Below are 11,101 nucleotides of genomic sequence, written 5' to 3'. Positions count from 1 at the left end.
AAATAAACAAAACAATAAAATCGTGTGATATCTAACTTGTGAAATTTGCATATATAATGTAATAATGTCTGTTAGAATTTTTTTTTTCTTTTCTTTTTTTTTACTGAAATGTTTTGTTCGTTTGAACAGCATATAATGGCCCCACAGTGAAGAGTGTTGTCACAGATGGAGATGAGAGAGTTAACGGGACTTTGAGGAAACGGGGCGGGTTCATTGACTCGTGTTGGGTCTCACAGACACACAGCACACATGAATCTCCAATGGCCGCTGCTTCACACGGGGCTCTGTCTCAATTTGAACTCATGCACATGTGAAGGCGCTTAATCCTGCGTTTATTTCGCTGTTCTGGAGCGGACGGGGAACTTTACTCCGACATCATCTGCCTCGGCTGGAGGTGAGGCGGCGGTGGGCGGAGTCAACAGGTCCAGGTATTTATCCGCGTTCTTCATTTACTCTTTTTACAAAGCAAATGCTGCAATAACGCACAGTAGAGTTGTTTTTAATTTTCGGACTAAATAGACAGCATGACACTGAGATGTGAATTTAGTAAAATGTCAATTCAAAAACTGTCAAGATAATGGTGAATAATGTGTACCGCGTCGCAAATCTTAGTGAGCTGAATACTTAGGCAGTATTTTGATGCTTTTCATGTCTTACTCTTGCGCGCGCAGTTCACTGGGGTCGATGAGTAAAGATGCTGTCTTAGTAGGCAGCTCTCTTGGCTTTGAGCCACAGCTATGATTTGAGGTTATTTTAATTCTGTTGGCTGGTGTTTATTTTTTCGCAAATTCACACAGACATTTATGACAGAAAATGCTAAAATATGGTAATTAAGGTCTTTTCAATCAAATTATAGTCTGCATATTTAATTGACACCTGTTGATGTCGATATCTATCTATATTTATTGATGTTGATTTTCTAAGTCCTATATTTTCCATTCCAGCGCTCGTGTATTATAAACTCTGTAGTTTGCTAAAGATGGCATGTTCCGTTGCTTAATTGTAATCGTGGCAGTGAAGGTAGGTGGTTTTACCATGGTTGTTAATGTCAATTCCCACACAGAAATCACAACCTCACTGTATATTTATTTATATTTTTTATTGTATACTCTGTATTGAATACTGTACATTTTATATTATTGTTTGTATATTGTGTTGTGTATAATTATGTGTATATTAGATATGTAAATTGTGTTGTGTAAATCCGATGTTTATTGTTGATTGTTATATGTCTCATCACTGTCATGACTGCAATATATAGATTTACACACACACACACACAAATTGCTATTTCATTGTATTTTTTTTATAAAAAAAAGAATAATAGTACTATTATGGTGATGGTAGTCTACTATTATATTAAAGTACTTTTTTGGTAATTGTGGGATTTTGTTTCTTTAATTTCTGTTTTGGCAAACCAAGATCCCACAGTTGTATTCTAGAAATAGTATCTGTAATACCAGTGGTATTTTGGTGGTTTCTATGTAGTTCTTTGTAAGGTTCATTAATCATATGAGAGTAATTGCAATGTAACAGCAGTTAAATATTGCACCACACAAATGCAAACTGCCTAATATTGCATAGGTCCCCCTCGTGCCACCAAAACAGCGCAGAATAGCATTCAGAGACGATATTGTTCTCACCACAATTGTACAGAGTGGTTATCTGAGTTACCATAGACTGTCAGTTCAAACCAGTCTGGCCATTCTCTGTTGACCTCTCTCAAGGCATTTCTGTCCACAGAACTGCCACACACTGGATATTTGGCAACATTCTGAGTAAATTCTAGAAACTGTTGTGTGTGAAAATCCCAGGAGATCAGCTGTTACATAAATACTCAAACCAGCCTGACTGACACCAACAAACATCCATGTGATTATGTAATCAGCCAATCATTTGGCAGCAGTGTAGTGCATAAAATCATGCAGATATGGGTCAGGAGCTTCAGATAATTAATGTTCACATCGCTCTCACACTTATATTTCACCTTGCAATTTTCGGACCATTCCTCACAGTGCAAGGCAAGTGTGCAAATGGCAGCTGTTTTCCTGCTGCAATCATGTTACAAAGTTCTGAGCTCTTTCTGTGCTATGCGGGGATGTTCTACTGCTGTGCTACATTGATCAAATGCTTGACGCAGTTATCAGCATAATGTCTCCCACCATCTGTTTTCCTGACGGTCAATGCATGTGACATTAGCGCCGTTTGTGTGAACTGACTCGCTTCTCAAGAACTACAGTTTATCCAAAGGGTCCTATTAAATGTTAATGGTGTTAACTTTTTTTTTTTTTAGAACCAAACATTCCATAAAGGAACTATCTGTATCACAATATATCAGTCTAACTCAACTTGAAACCTTTCAAAACATACCTACCAAGAGCTCTGAGGTTGTTAGGTGATGTTTTGCTTTTGTAAAAGCCATAAATCAGCATCATTTCAGCTTCAGTTAAAAAAAAATCATGTTTAATAGCTGAATTCCTAGTGAAGAACTACACTACTCATAATCCTGAGGAGAGATCCACCTATCAGCACGTCTTTATCAAGTCATTTTCTCTACTCTCTCAGACAACTAGGACTGCCCCCTAATAGTCGACCAAGTGTTAGTCGATGAGAAGAGTCTTGGTCGACCAAGTTTTGATTGGTCGGTTGGTCGCAGAAAGAAAATCTGCACAGGAAACCACTGGTTGGATGCTAGGTGGTACTATGGGGTAATTTTTGTTAAGCAGGGGTAGAGGTAAGCCTACAAAATAAAGCAGGACATCTTGATTTCAAACTTTGAACTTTATTTTTTATTTATTTTAACTAAATATTCAAATAAAACTGGAAAAAACATTAAGTGCATTTAAAATGTGTGCTGTTTTTGCAAGATGGCTTTACAACAGTTGTGAAGGACAACATCTCTCTGGCAAAGAACCTACTTTATACGTGCATTCTCTACCCATATTTCATTGTCCAGGAAAATACATGTGTGTGAATAAATATTTGTTCCCTATTTCACGATATATATATATATATATATATATATATATATATATATATATATATATATATATATATATATATATATATATATATATAAATCTCACAATATCCAAATACATTAGCAACCCCCGGGCTGAGGGATCGGTGAATATTCTTGCTTTAGTGATTTTGCTTTGAAAATTACATTAATTTATTTTAAAAACAAAAAACTTCATCAAATACATTTCTAAAGTCAAATTGCACTCCAAATAAAATAAAAGTAATGATAAGTGATAAAAAAAATAAATAATTGTCTATAAAAGTCTATATAAGTAACCACCTTTCCATTTACCTTCAGGCAAGTATCTGTCTAAACATGCAGGTGGAAAATAAAAACAATTATAAATGTAAAAATAATAATTATAAGAATCACTGAAATATAAATCATGGTTCGAGGTGAACATTATTTTATGTTTTAATCACAGATGTATAGGTTGCAGAGTTTTGGTCACAATGAACTGTTCAACTGAACTCAAAGCACCTCCTGAGCTTAGACTACTGAGGTCATTAGCCGCACTCATATACGATACTGTTCTTGCAAAGAAAAGAAAATGGAAACAAAGTAATAGTGAGAACCCTTTACATGCATGTGTTCCACGAGACTGCACGCCTCCATACAAACAGCATGTCATACATGCGCATTGATGGCTTTTCTGTCATCCGTTTCTTCAAGCACATGTGTCTACAGGCAAATTATTTGTAATTTAATAATAATAATAGACTAATAATAATTATAATTGAATACATTAATGGGAAAATGTCTCAGGTTACGTAGTGTAACCCTTGTTCCCTGAAAAAAGCAGAACGAGATGCTGCACTGAGAAAAGTGCTTTGGGAACAATCCTACATTGTGACCAGCTGTGAATATGTGTGTAACACGTTAGTGAACATTGACCGGAATTTATAGCCTTGGCTGGTGAGATCATTGGACGCACCTGTGGCCAGGCTATAAATAGACGTGTGCGTCACCAGCGTGTCGATCAGATATATATATATATATATATATATATATATATATATATATATATATATATATTTTATTTTTTAATAGCAGTCCTGGGACATCCCAGTGTGGCAAAGAAGCGCAGCATCTCGTTCCGCTTTTTTCAGGGAACAAGGGTTACACTACATAACCCGAGACGTTCCCTTTACAAAAACCTTCACTAGGATGCTGCACTGAGTAAAGCACTTTGGGAACGAGAATACCCACGCCGCCACACTGAGGCTGTCCGGACCCCTACGGTTGTGTGCTCACAAGAACGCGAGAGGTCTCAGACATGAGCTTGAGATTTCGACTCAAGGACATCTCACACATATTTACAGCTGGTCACAATGTAGGATTATTCCCAAAGCGCTTTTCTCAGCCCAGCACCCTAGTGAAGCTTTTTGTAAAGGGAACAAGCCAAATATCGTCATGACATGGTCAAAGGCATCAGCTATTGCAAAATGCTTTAGCAAATGCTTTGAGAGGTTAATCAGAGATCACATCTGCTCTGTGCTGCCCACCTCACTGGACCCATTGCAGTTTGCCTACCACAACAACAACAGCTCCACTGATGATGCCATTGCATCTACAATACACACTGCTCTCTCCCATCTGGAAAAAAGAAACACATATGTGAGAATACTGTTTGTAGACTACAGCTCAGCATTCAACACCATAGTGCCCTCCAAGCTTGATGAGAAACTCCAGGCTCTGGGCTTAAACAACTCGCTGTGCAGCTGGATCCTGGATTTCATGTCAGGCAGACATCAGGTGGTTAGCTTTAGGAGGAAAGACAGAGAACACAGCCCCATCACAATTAATGGAGCACCGGTGGAGAGAGTCAGCAGTTTCAAGTTCCTCGGTGTCCACATTACTGAGAACACACACATCCTCACACGGTTCTACACCAGCACTGTAGAGAGCATCCTGACTGGCTGCATCACCGCCTGATACGGCAACTGCACCGCCCACAACCACAAAGCCCTGCAAAGTGTGGTGCGAACTGCCAGAAACATCATCGGAGGTGAGCTTCCCTCCCTCCAGGACATATGTAACAGGCGGTGTGTGAAAAAAGCTCGGAGGATCATCAGAGACTCCAGCCACCCGAGTCATGGGCTGTTCTCACTGCTACCATCAGGCAGGCGGTATCGCAGCATCAGGACCCGCACCAGCCGACTACATGATAGCTTCTTCCCCCAAGCAGTCAGACTGTTGAACTCTTGATCTATCAGGATCAATAATTAGCACTGCACTTTATTCATCTTCATCTTATTATCTCACACTGGACTGTCAACATATTTTCTCCACAATATAACCACTGTATATATATTTTTTATACATTTTTATTGTACATGTATTCTATATTGTGTGTATTGTTTACTGTACATTGTATATTAGTATTGCGTTGTGTATGTGTACATTTGATATGTAAATTGTGTAAGTATGTTGTTTATTGTAAATTGGTATATGTCTCGTCACTGTCATGACTGCTATGTTGCTCGGAACTGCACACAAGACTTTCACCCACTGTTGCACTTGTGTATATTGTAGTGTGACAGTAAAGTGATTTGATTTGATATTGACGATCACTCTGTCCATCATCGATCCCCGAGATCATCGTCTGTTGGCACAACCCTAATGTGCATTTCTCTCTAGAAATTAACATATTTTAATTTATGCATTTGGCAGATGCTTTTATCCAAAGCGACTTACAGTGCAATTATTACAGGGACAATCCCCCCAGAACAACCTGGAGTTAAGTGCCTTGCTCAAGGACACAATGGTGGTGGCCTTCTACACCACCACCACTCCAAACATTAACAAAAATGTTCAGACAGTCTCCTTGCTGGTTTTTCCGACACATTCAGAATCATTACCGCTTTCACAGGTGTCGCTGTGGCTCGCTTATTTTAAAGGCTCATTATTACAGTTTAGTATTGCTGTGTAATATAGAACAGTGTTAGCAATGTAACATTCTTTCTCAGTCCTGGAACTCAAACCATTTTCGGATGCCCCCCAAAAAATTTATATTTAAGTAATTAAATTAATATCATAAACATGCGACAACTAGTCAACTAATAGCTTAAACTAATGACTACTAGTCGACTAGGAAAATCTTTGGTTGTGGGCAGCCCTACAGACAACTTATATATTTGTGTATATCTGCATTTTTTTATTTTATTAATTTAGTTCATAAAATAACCATAATATGAAATACATATCAAATTAATTCTGTCTAATACTGTAACAGGTCTGACAAGCTGAAGCTAAGAATCTGTATTCACCTGAAATGTGAAATAGTTGCCTGAGAAAACTGACTGAGAAAGGTGTCTTGTTACGAAGGCTCTGTGTTTAATTATCTGTATATAAATACATTTGTGTGCCATTAAGGTTTTATGGAATATATTTGTTCCATTTGAATCTAAGTGAGCTGGAACCTGTGTAGCTGAACATTGTGAAATGCACACTGTAGAGTTTAGTTTGAAGATAACTGGTATTCATGGAAACTTGGTTGCCATCTGGTGTATGTAATTAAATCATAAGGTCATCGTACAATACACTCTTCTTACATACACTACACTATTCATTACTGCCAAGTGTGTGTTTATCTGTGTGTGAGAGTCCAGATCTATCGAATGTACTTATTAAACGTTGCCTTGTTAAATATAACTCGTTTTCGCCACTATTCCAATCTTAAACAGCTGGAACACAAATGCAAACAATGTTCAATACAAAACACAAGTATTAGGAAACATGGCAGTCGTAATAGCAGCTATAGTATTTCGCTGTGTGTGCGTGTATCCTTGTTTGACGTTCAAAAATGACGCATGTTCAGCGCTTTCCTCGTCTCTGATGAGCGGAGACCTCTCGTTCTTTATCCACTTCGCTTGTCGATGAGTGAGACGAGTGTCCGCGTGAAATGGAAAATGCATTCTGGTATTAGAAACTTGATAGTGACTCAACATCTCCTGGCAAATGCAATTTAATTATTTTCAACTGCTCTGATTGGGACATTATATTTCACTTGTGTTAGCACAGCGTGTAGAGTACAATGTTTCCCGTCAAATGAAATGAGACACGTATCAGGTGTTGTGGATTGTTATATGATATTGCTAGTATTATCAGGGAGTTTAATGTTTCATCGTTATCATTTTGGACCTGATATACCAATATGTATTTGACAACCATACTCTCCTTTATGTTGCTTTTGATATAGATGATAAATTAAGATGTAATTTAAGGAATATTTCAGTAAAAAATGAGAATTCTCTTCCCATTTACTCACCCTCACTTTCTTTCGTGGAACACAAAACTAGATGTTTAGCAGAATGTTCATGCTGCTCTTTTCTAGACACTGAAAGTAGATGATGACCAGGGCTTTTAAGCTGTTGATTTGAGAGCTGCAGCAGAGGGTAAGAAATAACTACTTTTTTAAAGAGCCCATATTATGCTAATTTACAGGTTCATAATTTTATTTTGGAGATCTACTGGAATAGGTTTACATGCTTTATTTTTCTCAAATTGCACATTGCTGCAGCAGCAGCTCTTTTCACCCTCTGTCTCAAATGCTCTCATTTATCTCCTGTCTCTTTAAAGGCCCCCTTTCCGAAAAGCCCAGTCTGCTCTGATTGGTCAGCTGGCCCAGCGTGTGTCAGAAATGTAACGCCTCTTACCATAACCGAGGTAGCCCTTATGCTGCGTTCACACCGGACGCGAATAGCGCGTCAGGCGCGAGTGATTTCAATGTTAAGTCAATGCAAAGACGCTTTACGCGCGTAAAAAATTCCTGCGGCGCGAATGAGGCATAGAGCGCGGCGCGGTAGACGCGAATACGCCTCATTCGCGCGTCAAGTTCGCGCGAATGGTGCATATTGTGCATTCACGCGTTTGACGCGAATTCGCGTCTGCCGCCCGAGTTGAAAAATCTGAATTTTGGCGTCAATTCGCGCCGCGTTAACCAATCAGGAGCCTAGCTGCCTGCTGTCACTCAGGAGGTAAAGTGACATAAACTCCCGCTCGGAATCTTTCATTCCAAAATCACTGACAGCTAACTTATGGAGGAAAAATTAATTCTTGCTGTAAGCAGTCACCCAGAATTGTACGATTCCACTTCATATTTTTACAGAGACAGGAACAAAAAGGACCTCGCTTGGAAGAGGGTCAGTGAGGAGATTGGGCAACCTGGTAAGTTGTAAATACAAATTAATCTTTAATATTTGTCCACTTCTTTACGATAGAAATGCTACAGTCACTGTAATTTCTTGAACAAGAACATGTGGACATCAAAACATGCAAACTCAGAGCGAGGGTTTACAGTTTTATTGAAATTGCGGGACAACAGGTCATCAAACTGGGCGCGGGACAAGCGGAAGTACCGCTGAAAGCGGCCGTCATCCAGGCGCAGCTCCTGGAGCAAATGATGAAATTCGCAGAACTGGGAACGCCTCCGGAGGGTCTGGTGGACCCAAGTACGGCGATGACGACCCATACGCCGCTGTTCTGCTCTCCAGAGCAAATACAGAGTGGTGACTCTCTCCACGAATGCTCGGTCAACATCAGCCATCTTGTAAAAAGATGGCCGTCAACGGGTTTCGCCTCCGGAGTTTCATCGGATTTCGCCTCCGACGCGCGTCACGCGCGTAAATTTCGCTTCAAACTTTTGTTTTTTACGCGCGTCAATTTCGCTCTTGACGCGCGAATGTATTCAAAGTGGTCAAGCGTATAACTAGACGCGGTAGGCGCGAATTTGACGCGCTATTCGCGTCCGGTGTGAACGCAGCATTAGGCAGGCATTATGCAAATGTATTACATAGTGACGTAGCTATGTCACGGAAGTAATGGCTTGACTTGACAGTTCAGGAGCTGTGTTTTCTGTGGGAGAGCGTAACTCCCTTTGGTGTGGACTATGTGCTTTGTAACTTTGCAGACCTTTTACATGCACAAACAGCTTTATTACACAGTAAAGTTAAGGTATAATCCCAAAAAGCATAATAGGGCTTCTTTAATATGTTTTGCCTTTATTAGATGGGAGAGTGGGCCAGGAAATATGAAGGGAAATGGGGGAAATGGAACAGGACCTTGAACTCTGGTCACTTGTGGCTGCCCACATAGCCACAGCTCTGACTCGTATCGACCACTTTAATTCGACTTTTAAGGGGCTTTTCTTTTTTTTACTTGACAGCCACCGTCCATATTCACTTTCATTATATGAAAAAGAGCAACATGAACATTCTGCTGATATGGGTGAGTAAATGATGACAGTTCTGTCCATTTAAAGTGCAACTGAGCATCAGCTGTAGCACACTAACAGACATTTGAGAAAAGCTAAACTGTGATGTTCTTTGATATAAAAATCAGCAAATAATAGCCCACACCGAAGCTTTTTAAAGAAAATCTGCATTCCTTAAAGTGATTCCACAGGAGCCATCATCTCTGTGACAGTGAAATTCATACATCTAACTGTAGTGTTTTTGGGGAGAGCTGTCTTTAACTCTAAAAATATCAGTGGCAGTCTCTCAAACTACACTGAAGCGAGCCTTCGTCTCGAGTTGTTCAAGATCTGCGGTGTGGTGCGTTTAGGAGATCATCTAATTTGAAACTCAAACTCTATGAACTGATCTCAGGTCTGTGTACATAGTTCAGTCTAACGCCCTGCCAAACATCTTGTGTTGCTGCTGTATGCTACAATTTTATTCTTAGCTGAGGGTGCCATCAAATTTGGTAAACTATTTTATTTACTAAACAAAGTTTCTGTTGGGCCTGGTCCTGTGTGAATCACAAGGTAACATAACACTCACTGTTTGAAATCTTTAGTGTTGCATAATGGATTCTGTTTTGATCCCAAATTCCACACTACATACTGTCTATTTACACTATACACTTGGCCATCTATTTTGTGAGTTTTCAAAATATAGTAATCAATGCAACACTAATGTTATTTTAATGTTATACTAAAGTATTTGCCGTTTTCAGCTGATGGACGTTTCACAGTCACTGTTGCTGCTAGCTTTAGACAAACTCAATTCAGTGCTTATATCTCAAATAACATACGCATTCACAGTGTGGGAAGGGGTGGGCGATGTACAAGTAGAAAAGTGTTTGTCAGTAGAAATGTTAAAGTATTGCTTCTGTCCCGGTTATGCAAACTGCCGCCACTTGGTAGGGAATGTGCTTTCCAATAAGAGGTTGCAATACAAATAATCATTCTATTAATTTGTATCTGTCATTAGTTACTTATGCTTCATTTTTGCATTAAAAGGTGCCCTCTTCTCAAGGTCTGATGCTTGCACTCTCTCGCTTGCGTGTGCCGCAACACACATATAGAGCGCACAGAGAGGTAATGCACTTAAAGGAGTAGTTCACCCAAAAATGAAAATTCTCTCATCATTTACTCATCCTCATGCCATCCAAAATGTGTATGACTTTCATTCTTCTGCTGAACACAAACAATCATTTTTAGAAGAATATTTCAGCTATGTAGGTCCATACAATGCAAGTGAATGGTGACCAGACCTTTGTACCTTCAAAAATAACATGAAGGAAACATAAAAGTAATCCATACGACTCCACCATGTTTAAATCCATGTCTTCAGAAGTGATGTGATAGGTGTGGGTGAGAAACAGAACAATATTTAACCCTGTAAAAATTCTAAGGTTTTGACATTAAACTGTTTAATGTCAAAACAAATTGTATAAAACAAATTGTAATAACAAATTGCACATGTTTTTTTATGTATCATATTTGATACATTAGGCTTTAAACAAGGGTCGCAACACCCCCGTTTCAGCACAGTTGAGATCTCACCACATTTTTAAAAGATGCACCGAAAGTGGGCATGATCAGCAGCGGAGTGAGTGGAGAACGGCGATTGAACCCAACAACTGTCTGATCCAGTCGAGAGGGTCCTCGCTGCAGACTGTAGCGTGATGACATAGTGGGTCTAATCCTCTGCATAGTGGATTTTGGTGACATAGTGGATGTTTTGGTTTTTCACTGAGTACATTATTACTTAGTATTGAAGTATTATGATGAGACATTTGTTTAATATAGCTTAGTCATATACCTTGAAGGTAGAGGGGGACAGCCATCCCTCC

The 11,101-nt window shown here is 39.3% G+C and overlaps 1 protein-coding gene across 1 annotated transcript in view; it reads left to right on the top strand.

Moving 5' to 3' along the window:
* The first annotated feature begins 237 nt into the window (after window positions 1-237).
* LOC127633544 (retinoic acid receptor alpha-A) overlaps window positions 238-11,101 on the top strand; it is a 324,627-nt gene continuing 313,763 nt past the window's right edge. The window contains exon 1 of the mRNA XM_052112718.1: window positions 238-428. The gene's annotated coding sequence lies outside the window, so the exon portion shown is untranslated. The remainder of the gene's footprint in view (window positions 429-11,101) is intronic.

This window comes from Xyrauchen texanus, chromosome 40, assembly GCF_025860055.1.
Source record: "Xyrauchen texanus isolate HMW12.3.18 chromosome 40, RBS_HiC_50CHRs, whole genome shotgun sequence".
Classification (NCBI taxonomy): Eukaryota; Metazoa; Chordata; class Actinopteri; order Cypriniformes; family Catostomidae; genus Xyrauchen; species Xyrauchen texanus.
The sequence above is the reverse complement of the archived record's forward strand: the minus strand, read 5'-3'. Positions and strand labels throughout refer to the sequence as shown.